This window comes from Chiloscyllium punctatum, chromosome 20 (genome assembly GCF_047496795.1).
Source record: "Chiloscyllium punctatum isolate Juve2018m chromosome 20, sChiPun1.3, whole genome shotgun sequence".
NCBI classification, from domain to species: Eukaryota; Metazoa; Chordata; class Chondrichthyes; order Orectolobiformes; family Hemiscylliidae; genus Chiloscyllium; species Chiloscyllium punctatum.
In genome coordinates, this window is record NC_092758.1 from 19437717 (window position 1) to 19460271 (window position 22555).

At 41.5% G+C, this 22555-nt stretch overlaps 1 protein-coding gene across 2 annotated transcripts in view; it reads right to left on the minus strand.

The window, feature by feature from the left end:
* Positions 1 to 21623, minus strand: part of LOC140491952 (protocadherin Fat 1-like) — a 157869-nt gene extending 136246 nt beyond the window's left edge. Inside the window, exon 1 of one of the 2 annotated variants that reach the window (XM_072590458.1) lies at positions 21580 to 21623. The gene's annotated coding sequence lies outside the window, so the exon portion shown is untranslated. Of the gene's footprint in view, positions 1 to 20965; positions 21195 to 21579 lie in introns of those variants that run through there. The other variant, XM_072590457.1, reaches the window with a different exon arrangement.
* Between the last annotated feature and the right edge of the window lie 932 nt (positions 21624 to 22555).

Below are 22555 nucleotides of genomic sequence, written 5' to 3' on the forward strand. Positions count from 1 at the left end.
CATGATTATATAAACCTCTATAAGGTCACCCCTCAGCCTCCGATGCTCCAGTGAAAATAGCCCCAGCCTATTCAACTTCCCCAAAAGTTCAAATCCTCCAACCCAAGCAACATCCTTGTAACTCTTTTCTGAGTCCTTTCAAGTTTTACAATATCTTTCCAATAGGAAGGAGACCGGAATTGCTCACAATATTCCAACAGTGACCTAACCAATGTCCTGTACAGCCGCAATATGACCTCCCAACTCCTGTACTCAATACTCTGACCAATAAAGGAAAGCATATCAAACACCTTCTTCCCTATCCTATCTACCTGCTCTCCAAGGTCTCTTTGTTCAGCAAAACTCCCTAGGACCTTACCATTAAGTGTATAAGTCCTGCTAAGATTTTCTTTCCCAAAATGCAGCACCTCACATTTATCTAAATTAAACTTCATCTGCCACTTCTCAGCCCTTTGGCCCATCTGATTAAGATCCTGTTGTAATCTGAGGCACCTTTTTCGCTGTCCACCAGACCTCCAATTTTGGTTTCATCTGCAAACTTACTAAGTATACCTCTTATGCTCACATCCAAATCATTTCTATATATGATGCAAAGTAGTGGATCCAGCACCATACCTTGTGGCACTCTACTGGTCACAGGCCTCCATTCTGAAAAACAACTCTCCACAACCACCCTCTGTCTCCTACCTTTGAGCCAGTTCTGTATTCAAATGGCTAGTTCTCCCTGTATTCCATGAGATCTAACCTTGCTAATCAGCCTCCCATGGGGAACCTTGTCGAAGGCCCTACTGAAGCCCATATAGATCACATCTATCGCTCTGCTCTCATCAATCCTCTTTGACGATAGAGATTGTGTTGTTTAAGCAAACTGGGTGAGTTATTCTCTAAGTTCTTTGGATATCTCATACAATAACTTGAGCGGTGAATCAAAGTTAATATTAAGTCCAGATCAACTGCTTTGTCATGGATGTTATTTAAGCTTCATGTGTGTATCTACACCTATGCAAGCAAAGTGTATCCCTAAGGAAGTGTGCTTGAAGTGTAGTGAATGGAACTCATCACTGGAATGGAAAGTAAGCAACCCCCTCTGACCTTATAATGCACATTAATGTAACAATTAAGATGGGTTGTCCATGAGCCTTCCCCTGGGAACTCCTGTATCAATGTTTTAGGGATGAATTGACCTGTATCGAGTGTGATCCAGTCCCTGAAGGTGTTTACCCTCAACTCCATTTACAGCGTTTTTGTTTATTATCTTCCTTTCATGCCATGTATAGTTAAATGCTACCTTGATCTCAATGGTCACCAATGCTGAGACGTGAATTGAGCAAGTTACTGGTGAACAGGTTACTGTTTGACAGCTCTAATCACAACACTCTTCTTGTCCACTGACTAATGGGAGACAACTGATAATGACAAGAATTGGCAAGGTTATCTCTATCTTATTTGAACTTCTAGTTAATTTTCAAATAAAGGAGCTTACTCACACACAATGAATCACTACTTCAGTTGAATTGGAGCAAAAATCAGAATGAAAAACCAAAGTCATACGGGAATCCAAAACTATAGGGCACAGGTTTAAGGTGTGAGGGGAAAGATTTAAAAAGGACCTGAGGGGAAACTTTTTCAGACAGAGGGTGGTGCGTATATGGAATGAGCTGCCAGCGGAAGTGATGGAGGCTGGTACAATTATGACATTTAAAAGGCATCTGGATGGGTATATGAATAGAAAGAGATTAGAAGGGTATGGGCCAAATGCTGGCAATTAGGATTAGATCAGATTGAGGTGTCTGGTGACCACGGATAAGTTGGACTGAAAGATCTGTTTCCATGTTGTATGATTCCAAGATTCTATAATGAAAGAAAACATAACTTATAAAGAAATCATAGAGTCATATGTCATAGGAACAGGCTTTTTGACCCATCACGTCTATGTTGGCCAACACACACTGAACTACACTGATTCCATTAACTTGGAGCCAAGATTACAGCGATCTCATTTCTCCAGCGAAATTGAGCAAGGTGGTACTCTCAATCCTTAATGGAGCCCAGCCAGTGCTTGTAAAAACACATGAGTAACTAGCTCAAATGTCGCCGAGGAAAACAGGAATGTATTTTGTCACACCAGTGGTTGATCAAAAGCTGGTAAAGGGCCAAAGATCCTGCCCATAATTATTTTAAATGCCGTCAGCTAAAAGCCAATGTTCAAAATGTTTGCTATCTGGGAGCAATTGTCAATGTCTGCAAGGCTTTAGCTGGGCCTGAATGGGACAGATGTCACCTCTGAACTAATGAAAGCTCCACTCAGCTGAACAGGGCTACTATTCATAGGAATTCTCATCAGACCCAGCAATGAAAATATTGTCCAATGACATTGGTAAACTTGAAAGTCTTTGAAAAAGATTTACAAGGATGTTGCCGGGGTTGAAGGGTTTGAGCTATAGGAAGTGATTGAATAGGCAGGGCCTGTCTTTCCTGGAGCATCAGAGGCTGAAGGGTGACCTTGTAGAGGTTTATAAAATCATGAGGGGCATGGATAGGGTAAATAGATAAGGTCTTTTCCCCAGGCTAGGAGAGTCCAAAACTGGAGGGCATAGGTTAAGATGAGAGAGGAAAGATTTAAAAGGGACCCAAGGCACAACCTTTTCTCACGACAGAATGAACTACCAAAGGCAGTGGTCGAGGCTGGTACAATTTCAACATTTAAAGGGCGTCTGAAAAGAAATGTGAATAAGAAGAATTTAGAGGAATATGGTTCAAATGCTGGCAAATGGATTAGATTCATTGAGGTATCTGGTCAGCATGGATGAATTGGACCAAAAGGTCTGTTTGTGTGCTGCACAACTGTAAGACCATAAGACATGGGAGCAGAAATTAGGCCATTTAGGCTATCGAGTCTGCTCTGGCATTAAATCTTTGCTGATAAGTTCTTCAACCCCATTCTTCTGCTTTCTCCCCATAACCCTTGGTCCCCTTGATAATCAAACAATCTATCTATCTCCATTTAAATATGCTCTCTGATCTGGCCTCCGCAACCTTCTGTGGCAGTGAATTCCGTAGATTCACCACTCTCTGGCTAAAGAAGTTTCTTCTTATCTCCATTCTAAAAAGGTCTTCCTTTTACTCTAAGACTGTGGCCTTGGGTCCTAGTCTCTCCTACAAATGGAAACATCTTCCCAACATTGACTCTGTCCAGGCCATTCAGTACCCTGTACATTTCAAGTATATCCCTCCTCCATTGAGTATAGACACAGAGTTTGGTGTTCCTCAAATGTTCCTCATAAATTAAGCTTTTCATTCCTGGGACCATTCTCGTGAACCTACTCTGAACCCGTCCCAGGATCAGTACATCCTTCCTGAGATATGGGGCCCAAAACTGCGCATTATACTCTAAAAGGGGTCTGACCAGACCCTTATAGAGCTTCAGAAGTACATCCCTGCTTTTATGTTCAAGCCCTCTCAAAATAAATGCCAACATTGCATTTCCTTTCCTAACTACTGACTCAATCTGCAAATTTACTTTGAGAAAATCCTGGACAAGAACTCTTTGCATTTAAGACTTCTGAATTTTCTCCCCATTTAGAAAATAATCCATGTGTCTATTTTTCCTACCAAAATGCATGACTTACACTTTCCCACATTATACTCCATTGCCACTTCCTTGCCCACTCTCCTAACATGTCCAAATCCTTCTGCAGCCGCCCTCTCCCATCAATACTACCTGGCCCTCTAACTATCTTTATATTGTCTGCAAACATAGTCAGAATGCCCTTGGTTCCTTCACCTAGATCATTAATGTATAAAGTGAAAAGCGATCCCAACATTGTGCCTTGTGGAACACCATTTGTCACCGGTTGCCATCCTGAGAAGGACCCTTTTATCCTCACTCTTCACTTTCTGCCAGAGAGCCAAGCTTCTCTCCATGTTAGCGCCTTGCCTCTAATACCATGGGCCCGTATCTTACTCAGTAGCCTCCTGTGCAGCACCTTGTCAAAGGTCTTCTTGAAGTCCAAGTACACAACATACATTGGCTCTCTTTGGTCTAACCTGCTCATTACTTCCTCAAAGAATTCTTGCAAATTTGTCAGGCATGACTTCCCTTGATGAAACTATGCTGACTTTGCCCCATTTTACCATGCAATTTCAAGTATTCAGAAATTTCATCTTTCACAATGGATTCCAAATCGGATCTACAAATGAGGTTAGGCTAATCAGCTGTATTTTTCCATCTTTTGCCTTACTCCCTTTTTAATCACTACACACGTCTTAATTTTATGAGGGGTCAAGAAAGTAGTGCAGAATGCTACCATAAGCCTGATATTTTGTAAAGATGGGCTCCAGGCCATAGATCATTTCTTCTCCAAAGCTGACGAGGGAATATGTCTTACACTGAACACCTGGAAAACTAAGGTTCTCTGTCAACCAGGTTCCATAGCACACCTTCCATATGCCCTTCCTTGCCAGCCCATCACCTACTGATTAAGATCAAGTGTATGATCTTGGACATTGTGGAATATTTTCCATACCCTCTTGACGAAAGCTGCCATGACAGGGTAATGGTGGCATGGTGATCATGCTATTGACCTTTGATCTTTTCATTAGGCTAGGTTTATGGGCAATGCCATCGCTAAGTGGACCAATTAATGTGCATATGCAGAAACGCAGTACTGCAACACAATGTTTTTCATAGAGCCATAGAGGTCTAAAGAACAGAAAAAGGCCTTTTGACCCATTGCATCATGTTGTCAAAAACAATTACCTAACTATTCTAATCCCATTTCCCAACACTTAGCCTTGTATGCCTTAGCACCGCAAGTGCACATCTAAAAAAACTTCTTAAATGTTACGAGGGTTTCTGCCTCCACTACTCTTAGAAATGGTGTGATTTGGATCCCCACCATGCTGTGGGGGGTGAAAAAAAGATTCTCACATCCCCTTCTGCTCCTTGTCTTAAATCTATGCATCCTGGTTATTGATCTCACCATCCCCTGAATACCCTGTCTATGCTCCTCATATAATTTCTGCAACTCAACCATGTCCTCCTCAGTCTCCTTTGCTCCAAGGTAAACAACAAGTCTATCTTCAGAACTAAAACTCTTCAGCCCTAGCAACACCCTGGTAAAACTCCTCTGCACCACTCCAGTGCAATCACATCCCTCCTGTAATGTGGATTCCAGAACTGTGGACTACAGTGTAGCTGTGGCCTAACCAACATTTTATACAGTTAACCATAGCCTCCATGTTCTTAAACTCCATGCTTAATAAGGGCAAGTATCCTATAATTGAAAGTTATTGCTACTGCCTTTGCTATTTACGCCTTTGCCCAGGAAGCATTTCATCTGGCTCTGGAAATATATTTACTTTTAAGCCTGCCAGACCACTCAGAACCTCCACTCTATGTTAATTTCTTTAAGTGTATCAATAGCCCTTCTGTCTGATTTCTGTACCCGCATTGTCCCTCTCAGTAGTGAGCATTTAGAACCCGATCTATGTCCTCCAGCTCCACGTTCAAATTACTGCAGTGATCTGACAATTAATTTAATTCCTTCTTATTTCAAACTAAACGCTTCCTGCAAAACAATATGTATTAGCTCCACAGCTAGCACCTTACAGCATGTGTGGGAATTTTTCAAGAAGGAGTCACGGGTCTGGCATTTCCAAATCTGTTCACGTTCCCTTGTTTTGAGATCAGCAACGTTCTCACACAGTGAAACTTCATTTCTCTATTCTGATCATCTGATGTGATTAGTAAAAGAATTCCTAAATCATCTTCTTCTTGATTGTGAGGTTGGCCATTTTGACAATGGAATAAGCAACAGCTCTGACCAAGAGATGCAGTGTATTCAGCCATTTTAATGGTGATGTTATATTTCCTGTTTTGGAAGACACATTCCAATTATTTTCTTTTTAATTCATTCTTGGATATTGGATGAAAATCATTGTTTATAATTTAGTAAATCTGATAATGTTCCACATTAAGAGTTACAACATTTGTGTGAAGGTCGACATTATTGCTAAATGTTTTGTTTTCCAAAAGTTTCTTATCTGAAATAAAGATAGCTATTATCCAAGTGTGGCCTTGAGCTGTGGAAGCCAAAATGGGATTTGGTCTTTTTGAGTGCTCCATTACATTTTATTTTGCTCAAAACTGTATGAATCCGTGTAAGATTCTGCAAATCCTTTTTCAGATTAGAATCAGTCTGAACATTGGGGCACATGCAGCCTCACACAGGACATCTCACACCTTCAATGCATTATCTGACCTATTGTTAAAGTTCACTTGAGAAAGTAACTTTTAAAACAAAATTTGGGATTTACATATCAAAGAACTGAAATCAACATGGTCATTCTAAAAGATAAAAAATCACACAACACAAGTTATAGTCCAACAGGTTTAACTGGAAGCACTAACTTTTGGAGCACCGTTCTTTCATCAGGTGGTTGTGTGAATTTTAACTTTGTACACCCCAATCTAACACATGCATCTCCAAATCATTTTAAAAGATGAGAGAAATAACAAAAAATCCAAGTCTTTTTCAATATATGATTTCAGTTGCATCACACTGTAAACTTTTACTATAAATTCTGTGCCTTAAAATCTTATACTGCACAAGGACCTGATGAAGGAGCAGCGCTCCAAAAACTAGTGCTTCCAAATAAACCTGTTGGTCTATAACCTGGTATTGTGATTTTTAAACTTTGTACACCCCAATCCAACACTAGCACCTCCAAATCATGGCTGCATTTTAAGTTTTTCGCAAAGGTTCCACAGTAATATTCCCTCTAACTTACTTTTTTCATAATGTGGACTTCTGAGTTCTGTGTCCAATGAAATGTGTTTTAATGTGCCTGCTCTAAGTCTAAGTCTCCATAGATGCGTGGGGTCACTGCTGCTTGGTAAATCATGACCCCACTTCTCGTGTTTGAAATCACAGTCCTCAATTTTCTTTCCACAGTCAGCTAAACGCTGAGCGAGCATAAGGGAGGCAATGTTCATTTTGTTTTTCAGTTTTGCCTGTCTTCAATGCGAGAGGAAATCAAAAATACGGAACATGGTTTGTATTTTCCAGGATGTCACCGTTGATCTTAATTGACCGGCACTCATATTGTGCTGTGGAAGCTGGTTGGAAGAAGACCTTAGTTTTGTAGGTCATTTACTGAAAGGCCCATTTTCTCAAATGCTATGGAAAAGGAGTTGACAACAAACTGGAGCTCAGCTTCTGAGCGAGTACCCATTTAAAGAGTCAGAAAATGTTCACCACCATGGCTCTCTGAGAGGACTGACTTTGAACACTGCTGTAGGGATAGGAAAAAGCGAGCAAACAGTGGCCAAGAGCAGGTCAGGGAAAATATCGGAGATTTGCAATCAATGCAGGAGTTACCAGTTGCTCAGAAGGGAGGTAGTGGTGGTCTATGGGTCAGGAGATGGGAACATTGTCTGGTCGTGGCTTACATATTTTGAATGGGAAATCAGAATGAAGATTCTTCAGGCTCCAAAGCAATACCAGATAACATTACCCAGTTCCTGCTGATCCCCTTCTTGATCAACTTGTTTTATATCAGAGGCACAACCCAAAATTAACTCTGACTTCACTACCAAGCTGCCGAGTAGGTACCCACATCTAATGGATCAAAATGAAGTGAAATCCATTGAAGTCCAACTTCAAATGGCCCTAGAACTCTCTTTTTGCCCTGTTTTGTGCCAGCAGACCGACGGTGTCTAATTTCACCCTTTGTTTGCCAACACTGAATGCTTATTTTATCTAAGGTGGGGCTGTAACAGCATTCATTTTTTATTTGCAACATGCTGTACTCATTTATTGTCTGGATGTGGGTTTTTCGAACCAGGGGTTCTTAATTGTCAAGGAGATCAAAGGTTACAGGGAGAAAGTGGGAGAATGGATTTGAGAAATTTACCAGCCATGACTGAATGGAGGAGCAGATTTGTTGGGCTGAACGCTCCTTTGTTTTACCGTCTTATGGTTTTATATATCTACACAAGTTCCCTAAGACCCTCAGAAACATGGGTCAATCATATAGACATTTAAGCAATCTAGACTTTGACAAGATTTATGCAGAAATGAGCAAGAATTCTTGTGACCCCTGTCTTGATACTGGAAGCAACTCATTGCATCTTCTATGCATTTGCTGAGCAGTAAGGTTGTTTGTTGCTAGCTAGCAGTGCATTGACAATTAAGGGGATTACAACTGATTAAATGCTTTATGAACATTGCAGCTCCCCTCATAAATAAGCAGCTTATCATTGAGAATTCTCATATTGGAAGTCAGAGTGATACCTGACAACTTCAGCTTGATCCAGAGAACTCCATATTGCATACTGGCCACCAACATCTCAGGGCATGCCACAACTACCCCATCACCACAAAGTTGTCATGTGCCAGTCTGTAAGAAACCTCACGGCACATTACTGGTCCACTTACATTAAGCTTTTGTACTTCAATGCTGTACCCTGGGTTGTACGGACAACTCTCATTATAATGCTGTAACAAAGACCCTGGGCACTCAGGGACACATACTCAGCTCGTAGACTGAACCAGGTTGCATCTCTGGGCTTTTCACTTGCTGTCATAGCACATACCCACACTCTGAACCTACGTGGATACTTTGTCTTGTGTTCTTGTGCTTTTCCCACTCCGCCAGAGATACAAGGCTCACAGCACTGCTGTATTGCCATGCTGATCAGCAGAGACACTAAGCCAGGAAGCTAGTCTTGGTCATCAGCAGTCTTCAGTCATGTCAAGGAGGATAACATTCCATCAGGGGCTGGTAACAATAAGTCAAGGGCAGCATCCAATGCCAGTCTCATAGCCAGTCAGTCGCTTGGAGGATGCTATCCCACTGAAGCGGGTGAGGAGCCGAATGTCAGGCAGCCCAGCATCTTGTCTTGACTCTTTCTGCCCTATTCTAGGTTGTTTTCTGCATGGAATGAAAGTGAGGCAGGTTTTAAGGGAGATGAAAGTGAGTGACATATCTGTTACTTTAGGTATAGATGGGAAGATGTCCGAAGCGAGTAAGTAGGCAGCAGGGTTAGTGGTGCTGCGGGTTAAGGTGGGTTCCAGGGAGTCAGGGAAGATGTCACAGGCTATATTGACAGTGATGGAGCATAGTCCTTGGTGACAGTGGGTATGGTAGTAGTGGGAGTGAATTATGAGTATTCGAAGAGAGAATGGTGGCAATTACACCAGCAGAATGGGGAAGGTCATTGACAGTCTCTGGACACAGATGTGGATTCCACCAAATGGTTGAGACTGCTTTAACTCGGGTGGCTAGCTCACAGCCTGCTGGCATGGTTTGGTGTCACGGGCCTCCACTGCTGGTCCTGCAGATGAAGGTATCCCATCTATGTGACATCCCATCCAACAGGATCTTCAGATCCTTGTCCACAAAAGGGTGCATTAAATTTCCCTGACAGCCATGTTCAGACAACTGTTAAGGACTGTGCAGGCAGCTTACCCAGCACCACATACAGGTAGAGGTGGTATGTACACAACATACCAGGAGTCATGATTCGGAGATGCCGGTGTTGGACTGGGGTGTACAAAGATAAAAATCACACAACACCAGGTTATCGTCCAACAGGTTTAATTAGAGGCACACTAGCTTTCGTAGCGACGCTCCTTCATCAGGTGATTGTGGAGGGCTCGATAGTAACACAGAATTTATAGCAAAAATTTGCAGTGATTTAAACATGAAAGAAGTGAAACTATCATTGTATTCTAACAGATGAAAGGCTTAACAGACAATCAATTCTTCAATGTATAATTTCAGCTACATCACACTGTAAATTTTTGCTATAAATTCTGTGTTACGATCAAGCCCTCCACAATCACCTGATGAAGGAGTGTCGCTCCGAAAGCTAGTGTGCTTCCAATTAAACCTGTTGGACTATAACCTGGTGTTGTGCGTTTTTTATCTTCATACCAGGAGTGGTCACCTGGGGGGATACCACAGCTCCTGCCAAATAGCATAGGTAATCATGTGCATTGCTATCAAACAGTTAAGTATTGTTGACACTCCCCTGACTAAGCTGGGTGACTCACTATCTAACCACAACTCTCAAATCCTTATTCTTTTGTACCACTGTTATACTGTGCAAAACTGCTCACACTTACAAGAACAAGATTCAGGTGACAGTAGGATAGGATTTGAGAAGGAAACATTTAAATACTATTAACGTACTACTTAAATTGGATTTCCTACAATTTGTTAAATGCCAGGAGTAGGCAAACATTTGGAAATTCTCAATTACTCCACTTTAGCCAAGCTCTAAGGCAGTCAGGTTAATCTTTGCCCCTCAAAGTTTTCTTCCTTGATTTGATAAAGGTGTCTGCTCAGGTACATTTCAATGGGAGGCAACTGCCATCTGCTATCACCCTCAGGCAGTAATTCCTGAGGTCCCCCTCATGGCAAGTGTGAGCTGGTTTTTCCAAAGTGAAGTTATCATAGCCTCGTATCAAAGGGGCCTCATTCAATGTCCACGCTTAAACATCTTCCACCTGAAGTTACCAGTCAGGGAAGGAGCCCATAGCCAATGTTCCCTCTCTATCCCATGACTGTTCCTAACTTTGATGCAACTGCAGCACGGACTATTCTTACCCCTATTGAAATCATCTACCTCAACTCAAACCAGGGCCGGAATCTGAAACCCTTTGACCTCTAGAATTCTCTTCTATGTTGGCCATTTGGAGAATCCAGTATCACTAATACGTGTGAAAACAAGAGCCAACAAATCAGACAGAATATCATTGCCCTCACAGCCAGTACCACAAACAGGTAAAGGTGGTAAGTACTTATAAATGAGCAGGTTTTTTTCGGCCCTATGACTTTTCATCCTGTTTGTTGCTGTTGATTTTTGCTTTGTGATTTTGTGATTGTGAAAGACTATATGATTGGAAGTTTTTTTTTCCCCAGTTTGTTGCCAAATTTCCTGCTGCATATTTCTGGCAAGTTCATTATTTTATCTCACTACTAAATTTGCTTGCTATGCCTTTCTAATGAGTACTTTTTATTGTATCTTATTCCTACATGTTAGTTTTCACCTTGATTATCATCTTTCTCATTTCCTTGCTGTATCATTGATAATCATCCTTCCCCTTGTTAGAATTAGATGCGGAACTTTCTGAGGTGGCTGACAATTTTCTTCAGTGCTGTGCCGATGTAGACTTGAATATTTGCAGCAATAATGCTCCACCCTCTGTACCTTTTGGTTTGCTGAAGACATGTATGCACATGCTCTTGCAGCCTGCCAGCTAAACTACAGAAAACAGACATATCAGGTTTAAAACATAGGGAGAGGCTCATTCAAAAGGAGTTCCTAGTCAATTAAAAGAAGTGCAGCAACTAACTGGTCTGCTAAGGAACAGTAGGCTTCAGAAGGGAGAGATTCACGAAACCATTTTAGAATTGGATTTGGATTTCCTGAACCCTTTTGCAAGGCAGACATTCTTCTGATATACTGTACAATTCTTTATACTAATTTCAGTACAATACCTTAAAGTCGCAGAACATCAGAGCATATCAAAAGAACATTTTTGTCTGACTATTTTACCTAGGACTGCTATTACTACATAATGTCACAAGCAAATATGCTGCAACCTGTAAAATATGGCAAAAGAGCAAAGTCTTTATGCAGATTTCCCTCAGCACTTTTCCAATCTCACATTTCACACACACACTAACAAACTTTTCAACATGAGTCATTGGATAGAGATCCAAAGCATAAAGACTGACCCATTTGACCATTCTCATTGGCCTATTCCAGGAAATATAAGACTGACTTCAACACCTGGATGATTTATGGATTCAAGTAGATAACTGACATATACTATTCACACTCTACAAGTGTTCAGTCTGATTCTCTCCTACAAGAGAGAATCTAACTATCTCTCCTTGATGTTCAATAGCATTACACCACTGAATGACCCATCATCAACCACTGACCGGTACTTAAATAGGTGCATGATATAACAGACAGGGATACAAGACCCTGGAACTCTGTGCAAGTTTCTCATAATTTAACTCCTGTGGACCATTGGATCAGTACCTAACCATCACTCTAAAGGTTCAGTCCCTCCATTAAAGAAGTATGTGATGGGTGTCCCTCCATCATCACATGTATTGCAATGGTTCAGCACCATCTTCTCCAGGGCAGTTTGGGATAGGCAATAAGTGCTGGCCTAGTCAGTGATGCTCACATTTCGTGAATGAATGAAGAAGTGCCGCAACACTCAAGCATGTCACTCAAAATAATTCACATTGAAAAGTCACATTATTAATCCAATCTTACAATACAGAAAATTCAATGGAACTGGTTCGATCTCATGTGTTGCACATACTGGCAAGTTTCATTGAGCATTTAATTTCCAGCTAACGCTTGAAATGATTTTGTCCTTATATTTTCAATCTTGACCTCTAAGAAATGTTTATCCAGCTCCTTTGTAAAGAATTTAACCTGATTTAATATTAACTGTGTTATCTGGAAGGCCAGTTTCCATACCTATTGCATTTGGGTTGGTTGTGCCTGAGGCAAATACCCAGTTTAATTGCCTTCTCCAGCCATGCTAAGGGATAGCAGGTTGCCTTTGCGTCCCCTTTCCTCCAGTGCAACCAAATGCAATTTGATATGTTTTTCGCTCCTCCTTCCCTCAGAAATCCTTAAGACTTCCCACTTTTTCCAATAATGCAATAGTGCCCTTTTGAAAGTAGATACCTAAAATTATTCACATCGCCATCATGACAAGGTTTATGTTTGTGCGGCGTCACTGAAATTAGGAACATGTTCCAATGCACTCAATAAATGTACAAGGAAAGTATGACTATTGAGCTAAAGGAGAATTACTCTGTGGGCTGACTAAAAGCCTAGTTGAAGGAGGGCAATGTAAAGATCCTAAAAGCAAGTTTTAAAAGAGAAGGGATAGACGAGTTTAAGAAAGAATCTTCATGCGTGGAGATTAGGGGACAGATCTACATAGTGGAGAGATGAATCGAGTTTTTTAGGGGGGTTTGTGGATGCTCTTTGGCAGGAAATAAAAACCTGTTCCTGAAGGCAAGGTGCAAATTTAGTCAGAGTTGAGTCTTCTCATCAAATCGTGGGGGGGAGGTAGAGGAAGCAGCAGTGGGCATTTGGAAAAACAGGTTGCCTTCTCACTCTCTTCAGTAGCTATTACGGTGCCTGCTGTTTTGACAGTAATTTTCAAAGTAGGACAAATGAAGCATGCTGACTTTTCGTATTTCAGAGGGCAGATGGTGATGTGAAACCTGGGAAAGGGTGAGAATGTGAATATTTGTAAGCATCTTTTTGACTTTTTTTTGTGATGAGATAGGCTCACTCTATTCCACTAAAACTCTTTACTCAGTCTTATAAGTTGCATTCTTCAGCCAAACTATCAATGGCCCTGTTCTTGCAATCTTTGAGCTAGTGGGTCTGTATTAGATAAATGCCCCTATGAAAACTTTGGAAAGAATGTCAAGGTCTGAAAGAGTTCCTTAATTGGCCTCATTATTGTTGTGGGCAAGATTACTATCCAAGCCATCTGACTCCTCCCACTCTCCTACTGCCTTCATGGCAATCATCATGGGGACAGCAGATCAATGCACTTTTTCATTGGCAGAATTTTATTTTAGTCACCTGCACTCGGTTAGCTTACCTCAGCCCTCTGCTCTCGGTCTCTAAAGACATAATTGCCAATGTTGAGATGAAGATAGGGAGGAGTACACAAGAGGTTTTAATTACAGAAATGGGCAATAAATTATATTTACAAAATGAAAATGATTTGTTTCAACATGTAATCAATTATTGTGCGATAAATTTGGATAAATAGTAATGCCCCTAAAATGTTGATAATGGGAGTTTCAATGATGATAATACCATTGACTGTTCAGGAGTAATGTTCAAATTGTTTTGTTGGAAATGGTCATTGCCTGGCACTTGTGTAGCACATGCTTTACACACCACTTGACAGCACACAATTAAATATTGCCCAGCTTTTGCTGCAATTAGACATGGACTGCTTCAGTATCAGAGGAGTCACAAATACTATTAAATATTGCGTGATCATCAGTTTCTGACTTTATAGCGAAGGGAAATTCATTGCAAAAGCTGAAGATGTTTGGGCCAAGGACACTATTCTGAGGATGTCCTGTAGAGAGGTCCTGGAGTTGAAATGATGGATGTTCAAAAACCATAACCAACTTCCTTTATGCTAAACATGACTAAAACCAATAGAGAGTTTTTCCCCAATTCAAATTGGCATGCTGCTAGTTTTGCTAGGATTCCTTGATGCCACACTTGGTAAAATGTAGCCCTGATGTCAAGGGCAGTCACTCTCATCTTCCTTCTGCAGTTAATCTCTTGTTCATGTTTGAACCAAGGCTGCAGTGAGACCAGGCACTGTGTGGTTATGGCAAAACACTAATTGAGGTTATTGCTAAGCATGTGCTGCTTGATAGCAAAGTTAATAATCCCTTCCACAACTTTACTGTGGATTGAGACTAAGATGGTGGAGTGGTAATTGGTCAGATTGGATTTGTGCTGTCTTTTTTGTGTACAGTGCATACCTAGGCAATTTTCCACATATCAGGTGCCAGTGTTATAGCTGTATTGTGGCAAGTTCTGGAATACAAGTCATTGATACTATTGCCGGAATGTTGTCAAGGTCTTTAGCCTTTCATACGCAACATTTCATAAAAACCTCATGCACAAATTTTATGTTTCCTCTTCATAAACACAATGCTATTGTTATCCATAATTACACTGATCAGTCTTTCTTGCACCCAATCTATGTTGCGTATCTTTGTATTTTGTAAGTGTGTGATCATCTTGGGACAGAATGTACTGCCACTAGAAAATGTGGGGCTAAATGTGCAACCAAGGAGCAACTATGCACAATACTACAATCAGTATGGGAATCTCTACTTTCCATTTTAGATCCAAAATTAGCAAGAAAGAGAAAACAATTTCCATTTCACATTACTCAATATCCAGTCAACACTTCAGGGCAATGTCTATTCTAGCTAATGTTCTGAAGACATGAAACATTAACTCTGTTTCTCTCTTCATGGATGCTGTCAGAACTGTTGAGTTTTCCCAGCACTCTGTTTTTAATATTACACACAACAGCTAGATATTATTGATACATCGTTCATCTCACCATCTTGTGTCATTCTCCCCTTGCTATCATTGACAATCTATGACACATGGCATTTTGCAGATGTAGATAAATATTAATATTTTAGTTTTCATGATGTTAGCATGGATCAAACTACTGCTGAATGCAAAATTTCACAAGTGTTATTCTATTGAATATTTAATTTAGACCTTAGAAACTCAAATCTAGCTGAGTCTGGAATCAATATCAATCAATTCTGCAACCTTCTTAAAGGATGTTAGTGACTATTTTGAAATAATAGTAATTTGCTCAGCGATAACAGTTTGTCTACATCCCATGAAACATTCCACTGATGCTGATATCCACCAAGGTAAAACCTCAGCATAAGGTTCCAAAATCTCAATAGCTAGTTCACACCATGACCTGACTGAGGAGTCAGTGTAATTACATGAAAACTGTGAAGCTTTCAACAGGATTTAGCACAGTTCTTTTGCAAGTGTGAAACACATACATCAAGAAGGAAGGCTAGAAATCTTGGACAGCACTGGGATATTCTGTTTATCCTAGACACTTGGAGCAAACATTCTAATGATTGTTGGAGCACTATGCAACAAAGAAGTAGTATTTGACACTGTGAGATCTGAGACCTGTTAAGTTTCACATTTTTGTTGTCATTTAGCCTGAACTTTGAAGCATTTTTCTCTCTACCTTTTACCCATGTCACCATGACTTTTCTTGGATCTTCCCACACTTGCTGACTTTCATGCACCATTGCAAAATAATTCCATGAAGCATTCCCTCTAATCTCAGTAGTTACTCATCAAAAACCTCAACAAAAGGCTCCAAAACCTCAGTAGCTGGTTTGCACAGTGAGGGTAAGGGTTTGTCTTTGCTTAGTAAGTAGGGCTGTGGTTGGCTTTCAATCGGCAAACCTGCATGAATGCACAGTTAAGATACTTTGGCATATGGATGATCACTAACAGAAGTACACACCCTGAGGCTTCAATATGTCACACGACCAACTATCTCTTCCATCAGGTCTTGCCATTTACCACTATTTTTCATGTTGAAGGGGAATTAACTACCATTATAAAAGGAACTTACAATTTTCTTCAATGGACTATGTTTTGAAAACAAGTTTATATCATTTTGGTAACATCACTGGATAGTAGTCCAGAGACACTGTCTATGAGGTTTTGGTTAAGAAAAAGACGGAATTGAGTGAATCCTTAGAAGAGTACAAAGGCAATAGAAGTATACTTAAGAGACAAATCAGGAGGGCAAAAAGGGGACATGAGATAGCTTTGGCAAATAGGATTAAGGAGAATCCAAGGGGATTTTATAAATACATTCAGGACAAAAGGGTCACGAAGGAAGAAAATGGGGCCACTCAAAGATCAGCAAGGCAGTTATGTGTGGAGCCGCGGGAGATGGGGGAATACTAAATGAGTATTTTGCATCAACGTTTACTGTGGAGAAGGACATGGAAAATATAGAATGTGAGGAAATAGATGGTGACATCTTGAAAAATGTCCATATTATGCGTTTCAAGACATCTTGAAACGCATAAAAGTGGATAAATCCCCAGGATCTGACCAGGTGTACATTAGAACTCTGTGGGAAGCTAGGGAAGTGATTGCTGGGCCCCTTGCTGAGATATTTGTATCATCGATAGTCACAGGTGAGGTGCCAGAAGACTGGAGGTTGGCTAACGTGGTGCCTCTATTTAAGAAAGGTGGTAAGGAAAAGCCAGAGAACTATAGACCAGTGAGCCTGATATCGGTGGTGGGCAGGTTATTGGAGAGAATCCTGAGGGAAATGATTTACATGTATTTGGAGAGCCAAGGACAGATTCAGGATGGTCAGCATGGCTTTGTGCATGGGAAATCTAGTCTCACAAACTTGATTGAGTTTTTTGAAGAAGTAACAAAGAGGAGTGATGAGGGCAAAGAGGTAGTCATGATCTATATGGGCTTCAGTAAGCTGTTCGCCATGGGAGACTGTTTAGCAAGGTTAGATCTCATGGAATACAAGGAGAACGACCCATTTGCGTACAGAACTTGCTCGAAGGCAGAAGACAGAGGGTGGTGATGGTGGGTTGCTTTTCAGACTAGAGGCCTGTGACCAGTGAAGTGCCACAAGGATCGGTGCTGGGTCCACTACTTTTCCTCATTTATATACAGAGGAACCTCAATTATCTGACCAACATGGGCGGGCAATATTTCGTTCAGATAATTGATTATTCGGTTAACTGATTCAATGCCTCTCCTCTGGGGTTTCGAGTTTTCTGAAGTTTCCTTTTTCCTTGCTCTGCCTGCCTTGCTCCCTCTGTCTCAGGGTTTGTTTCTGAGCAGAGACAGATACTTGTGTGTAAGGGACCAGCAGCATTGCTGAAGCCTTCCCCCACCCCCATCAGTTAAATGGGATTGAAACAACAAGCACTTGCTAAATCCGCTCCCCATTCAGCATCACACTGCGTGCGAGCCCCCAGCCCTCCATCCGCCCCATCCCTGCCTTGTCTACCTCCAACCCCTCTCTGGGACAGCCAGACTGGACACCAACAGTAAGACTGCTGCTGCCTTTGGGGATGAGTTTCAAAATAGCATACAAACTGCAGCCACACACATAACTTTTTACTGCAACTTTTTGACAGGTTCCACCTTTACCCTGTACAGGATAATGTTGGAGAGATTATCTGGGGAAAGGGGATTTAGAGTACACCCCTGTGTAGAGCTCCAGGGAAAGTGTGGGGAGAAAGAGAGGGTGGGCAGTCAGTCATCTGGAGATGGTGCTTGGGCTTCCATCTATGTCAAGGACTGTTCTCGGCAGCAGTCCAGTAAGCCGAATTCACTTTTAATCATTGTAAACAAAAGACGCACTCAATGTTGAAACACGTCTTTGATGTAATGTTTCTATCAGGACAGTGAGATTTTTGATCCTTGAGGTTCCTCTGGAAATGATTTGGATATGAACAAAGGAGGGATAGTTAGTAAGTTTGCAGATGACATCAAATTTGGAGGTGTAGTGGATAGCAAAGAAGGTTGCCTCAGAGTATAATGGGATCTTGATCAGATGGGCCAATGGGCTGAGAAGTGACAGATGGAATTTAATTTAGATAAATGTGAGGTGCTGCCTTTTGGAAAAGCAAATCAAAGCAGGACTTATACACTGTTAGATTAGATTAGATTCCCTGCAGTGTAGAAACAGGCCCTTCAGCCCCAACAAGTCCACACCAATCCTCCGAAGAGTAACCCACCCAGCCCCATTTCCTTCTAAGTAATGCACCTAACATGATGGACAATTTAGCATGGCCAATTCACCTGGCCTGCACATGTTTGGACTGTGGGAGGAAACTGGAGCACCTGAAGGAAACCCACGCAGACACAGGTAGAATGTGCAAACTCCACACAGACAGTCACCCAAAGCTGGAATCAGACCTGGGACCTTGGTGCTGTGAGGCAGCAGTACTAACCACTGAGCCACCATGCCACCCTTAATGGTAAGGTCCTGGGGAATATTGCTGAGAAAGAGACCTTGTAGTGCAGGTTCATAACTCCTTGAAAGTAGAGTCGCAGGTAGATAGAATAGTGAAGAAGGCGTTTGGTATGCTTTCCTTTATTGGTTAGAGCAGTGAGTAAAGGAGTTGGGAGGTCATGTTGCAGCTGTACAAGACATTGGTTAGGCCACTTTTAGAATATTGTGTGCAATTCTAGGACTCCCCTGTATCAGAAGAATGTTGTGAAACAGAAAAGATTTAAAAGGATGTAGCCAGGGTTGGAGGATTTGAGCTCTAGGAAGAGGCTGAACAGGCTGAGGCTGTTTTCCCTGGAGCATTGGAAGCTGAAATGTAACTTTATAGAGGTTTACAAAATCATTAGGGGCATGGATAGAATAAATAGACAACGTATTTTTCCTGAGGTGGTGGAGTCCAGAACTAGAGGATGAGAGGGGAAAGATAGAAAAGGGACCTAAGGAACAACTTTTTCACACAGAGGGTGGTACGTGTATGGAATGAGCTGCCAGAGGACGTGGTGGAGGCTGGTACAACTACAACATTTCTGGATGAGTTTATGTATAGAAAGAGTTTAGAGGTATACGGGTCAAGTTCTGGCAAATGGGACTAGATTGAGTTGGGATATCTAGTTGGCATGGACGAGTTGGACCGAAGGGTCCATTTCCGTGCTGTACATCTCTATGACTCTAATTCTCAACATAGTCCCAACTTAGCATGTTGGGAAGTTTGAGTTTAGTTTGTGAATCTGGGATTGAAAGCTGTCTCAGTAAGTGAGTGAAGGAAGCTAATACCAATTTGTCACTCAGACCCATCTGATTGACCAATGTTCTTCAGGGAATGGAATATTACGTCCTTACATTGTCTGACTTTCAGACCTCGGGCAAAATAGCGATTCTCATTGCCCCCTCAAAAGGCCGAACAAGCCAACCAGTTCTAGGGGAATTTGGGAATGGGTAACAGATTATCGCCTTGCCAGTTATGAAAGAAAATTAATTTAAACATTTTAAATCTCAAGAAGGAAACTCACTGCTCCCAAAGGTGCTGATAATGTTGTATCTTTCCCAAAAGCTTGACAACACTCATTTGCAAAAACATGGGAAATGTTTCTTGCTTATATTTTAATAGGGCACATTTTTTTCCAAAAATATATATGTTCAAGTCCTTGTTACCCAATACTCTATTAATGATTCAGGATAAAACTTCACTGCACCTGGGAAACATTTCAACATTATTTGTATATAACAGAGAAACAGAAATATCATGCTGTTATGAGGATTCTCTTGGTCCCTGGTAACCCAAAGAATATTCCTTACTTTATTGCATTAGTTTTATTCATATGTATATTCTGATTTAATTTTTCATTTGAGTTTATTATTTTCAATTCAGAAGCTCAGGTGAAGGAGCTTTAAGCAAGGATGAAATCAGTGAAAAGAGATGGAGATAGCTCATCAACTCTAGTTAATTCAGGTCAAACTTCAGTTTGAGCAGATTGCAGAAAACACTGTTACGTGCAACAGCGCCTTCTCCAAATCGTCCACAGAATATGTGTAGAGTAGGGTGAAGGGCTTTTGCCCGAAACGTCGATTTTCCTGCTCCTCGGATGCTGCCTGACCTGCTGTGCTTTTCCAGCACCACTCTAATCTAGACTCTGGTTTCCAGCATCTGCAGTCCTTGTTTTTACCTTGGGTTGGCTTCTGTCTGTTCGTGGGAAACTGGTGAGCGAGTGCAAGGTTTCGATGCCAACTAATCGCGTTGGAATTCGATTTTTGCACTTGGTAACCCCTAGGTTGGTGCAGTGCGGGAGCTGACGGGTGCCACAATCGCAAACTAACCAGTTTAGTGACGGAACCAAAATTAAATGAGACTTTTTTAGTTGAAAGCAAAACTCACCCAGAGTCACATCCCCCACCTTTTTACTGCTAGACCTCTCTGGATCTCGGAACACATGGACTGACTGATCCCCGCCTCCTTTGACTACCGCTCCAGATTCGAACTTTAAATCCAACTCCCTATATATTTCAAAATTCGTTTTTGAGCTGCACTTGCTTTGAGTCAGATTGCACTGAAATATCCTTGCAAGAAAATATAGTTTCGTTATTGTTCTTTCGTCCAGTTCGATGCACTGAGGTAAATTAATTGAATCCCAAGTTGCACAGAACACACTTTCAACGGAGCCGCTGTCTAATTGTGGCTTCGACTAATGTCCAGCAACAACTGCCCGTTCCTAAAGTTTAGCTGACCAGCATAGCTCCCGAAAAGCCCACATGTCTGAGCATGGGGCAGCAATGGCAACTTTCGGCTATCTGACAATGTTACTGCTTACCTGGTTCAAACTCCTTCCTGGAATGTCCCTGAGCAGGAATGCGAGCCTGAAATCCTCGCGTCTCCCAGCCCCTCAGCACTCCAGACGGCCAGCAGCGTTCACTCTCATCTTTGATGAATGAAAAAAAAGAGCCCTTGGTGCTGGTCCGCCCACGCCTCGCCTCTCCCAGTGTTCTCGAGACTTTCGCTTGAACGCCGAGCCCCCTCGCACCGACTGTCATGGGAAAAGCTAACCTCAAGATGCAAAACCTGGAACCTCCAGGAACTTCGTCAAACCTGGAGGGGAGCCAGCTCCTGCCAGCCAATCCTTCATTGGTGCATGAAACACTGCAACTCAAAATGTATATATAAACTAATCAACAGGTTTGTTATTAAAGCGAGAATTCTCGCTCCAGGAACGACCTTTTTGTTAAAAATCACACAACACCAGGTTATAGTCCAACAGGTTTAATTGGAAGCACTAGCTTTCGGAGCGAAAGCTAGTGCTTCCAATTAAACCTGTTGGACTATAACCTGGTGTTGTGTGATTTTTAACTTTGTACACCCCAGACCAACACCGGCATCTCCAAATCGTTTCTTTTTGTTAGATTAGTAAAGTCAATTGTTTCCGATTACCTTTCTTGATGAAATGGTCCAGTGCACTAAAAACCCCAATAATAGTTTCGTGGGTAAACTGACTGTCCAATGTGGAATCACGCTGCCTGAAGTACAGATGAATCTATTTGATGGTAGAACAGGTTGGAGGGGCACAGTGGCCCTTTTAGCTTGTGGGTTAACGTTTTGATTCCACTACCCAGAATCAGTAAAGTGGCTTTTGGTGAGAATACAGGGAGTAATGTTAAAGGGAATGTTAAGTACCTTTGGATATTATCTTGCCCAGAAAGACTAATACATAAGTTGAAATACTGTCCCATACATTTGCAGCTTTGTGCATTCCTAGCTGAAATAGCTTGCACGGTGGCACAGTGGTTAGCACTGCTGCCTCACAGCAACAGAGACCTGGGTTCAATTCCTGCCTCAGGCAACTGACTGTGTGGACTTTACACATTCTCCCCATGTCTGCGTGGGTTCCCTCTGGGTGTCTGCTTTCCTCCCACAGTCCAAAAATGTGCAGGTTAGGTGAATTGGCCAAGCTAAATTGCCTGTAGTCATAGGCAAAGGGGTAAATGTATGGGTGGGTTGTGCTTTGGCAGGTTGATGGGTCAAAGAGCCTGTTTCCACACTGTAAGTAATCTAAAAAATACAATGCTGAATATATGATTGCTATTAATGTAAATAAATATTTTCACAGAACACACAAAAAAATGGTTTCAAGCATGCAAGTAACTTCTCCTTGATATATTGCTGTTGCTAATTTGTTATTTTAGGTTTACTTGATTTCCTGGAAAGAAATTCCAGACTTTAGATAATCATATAAAATGACCATTTTGCTCAAGAATTTTGACTTAAAACATTCCCAACGTTTCAGACTTTTCTCTCATGTAGAGCAAAACACAACTGCTCCTTTGCAAATAGTCACTGAGCAAATCCAGAGAGTCAAGTACCTCTACCTGGGGCAACAAAGTACATTTCCTTGAGCTATTGACCTGGT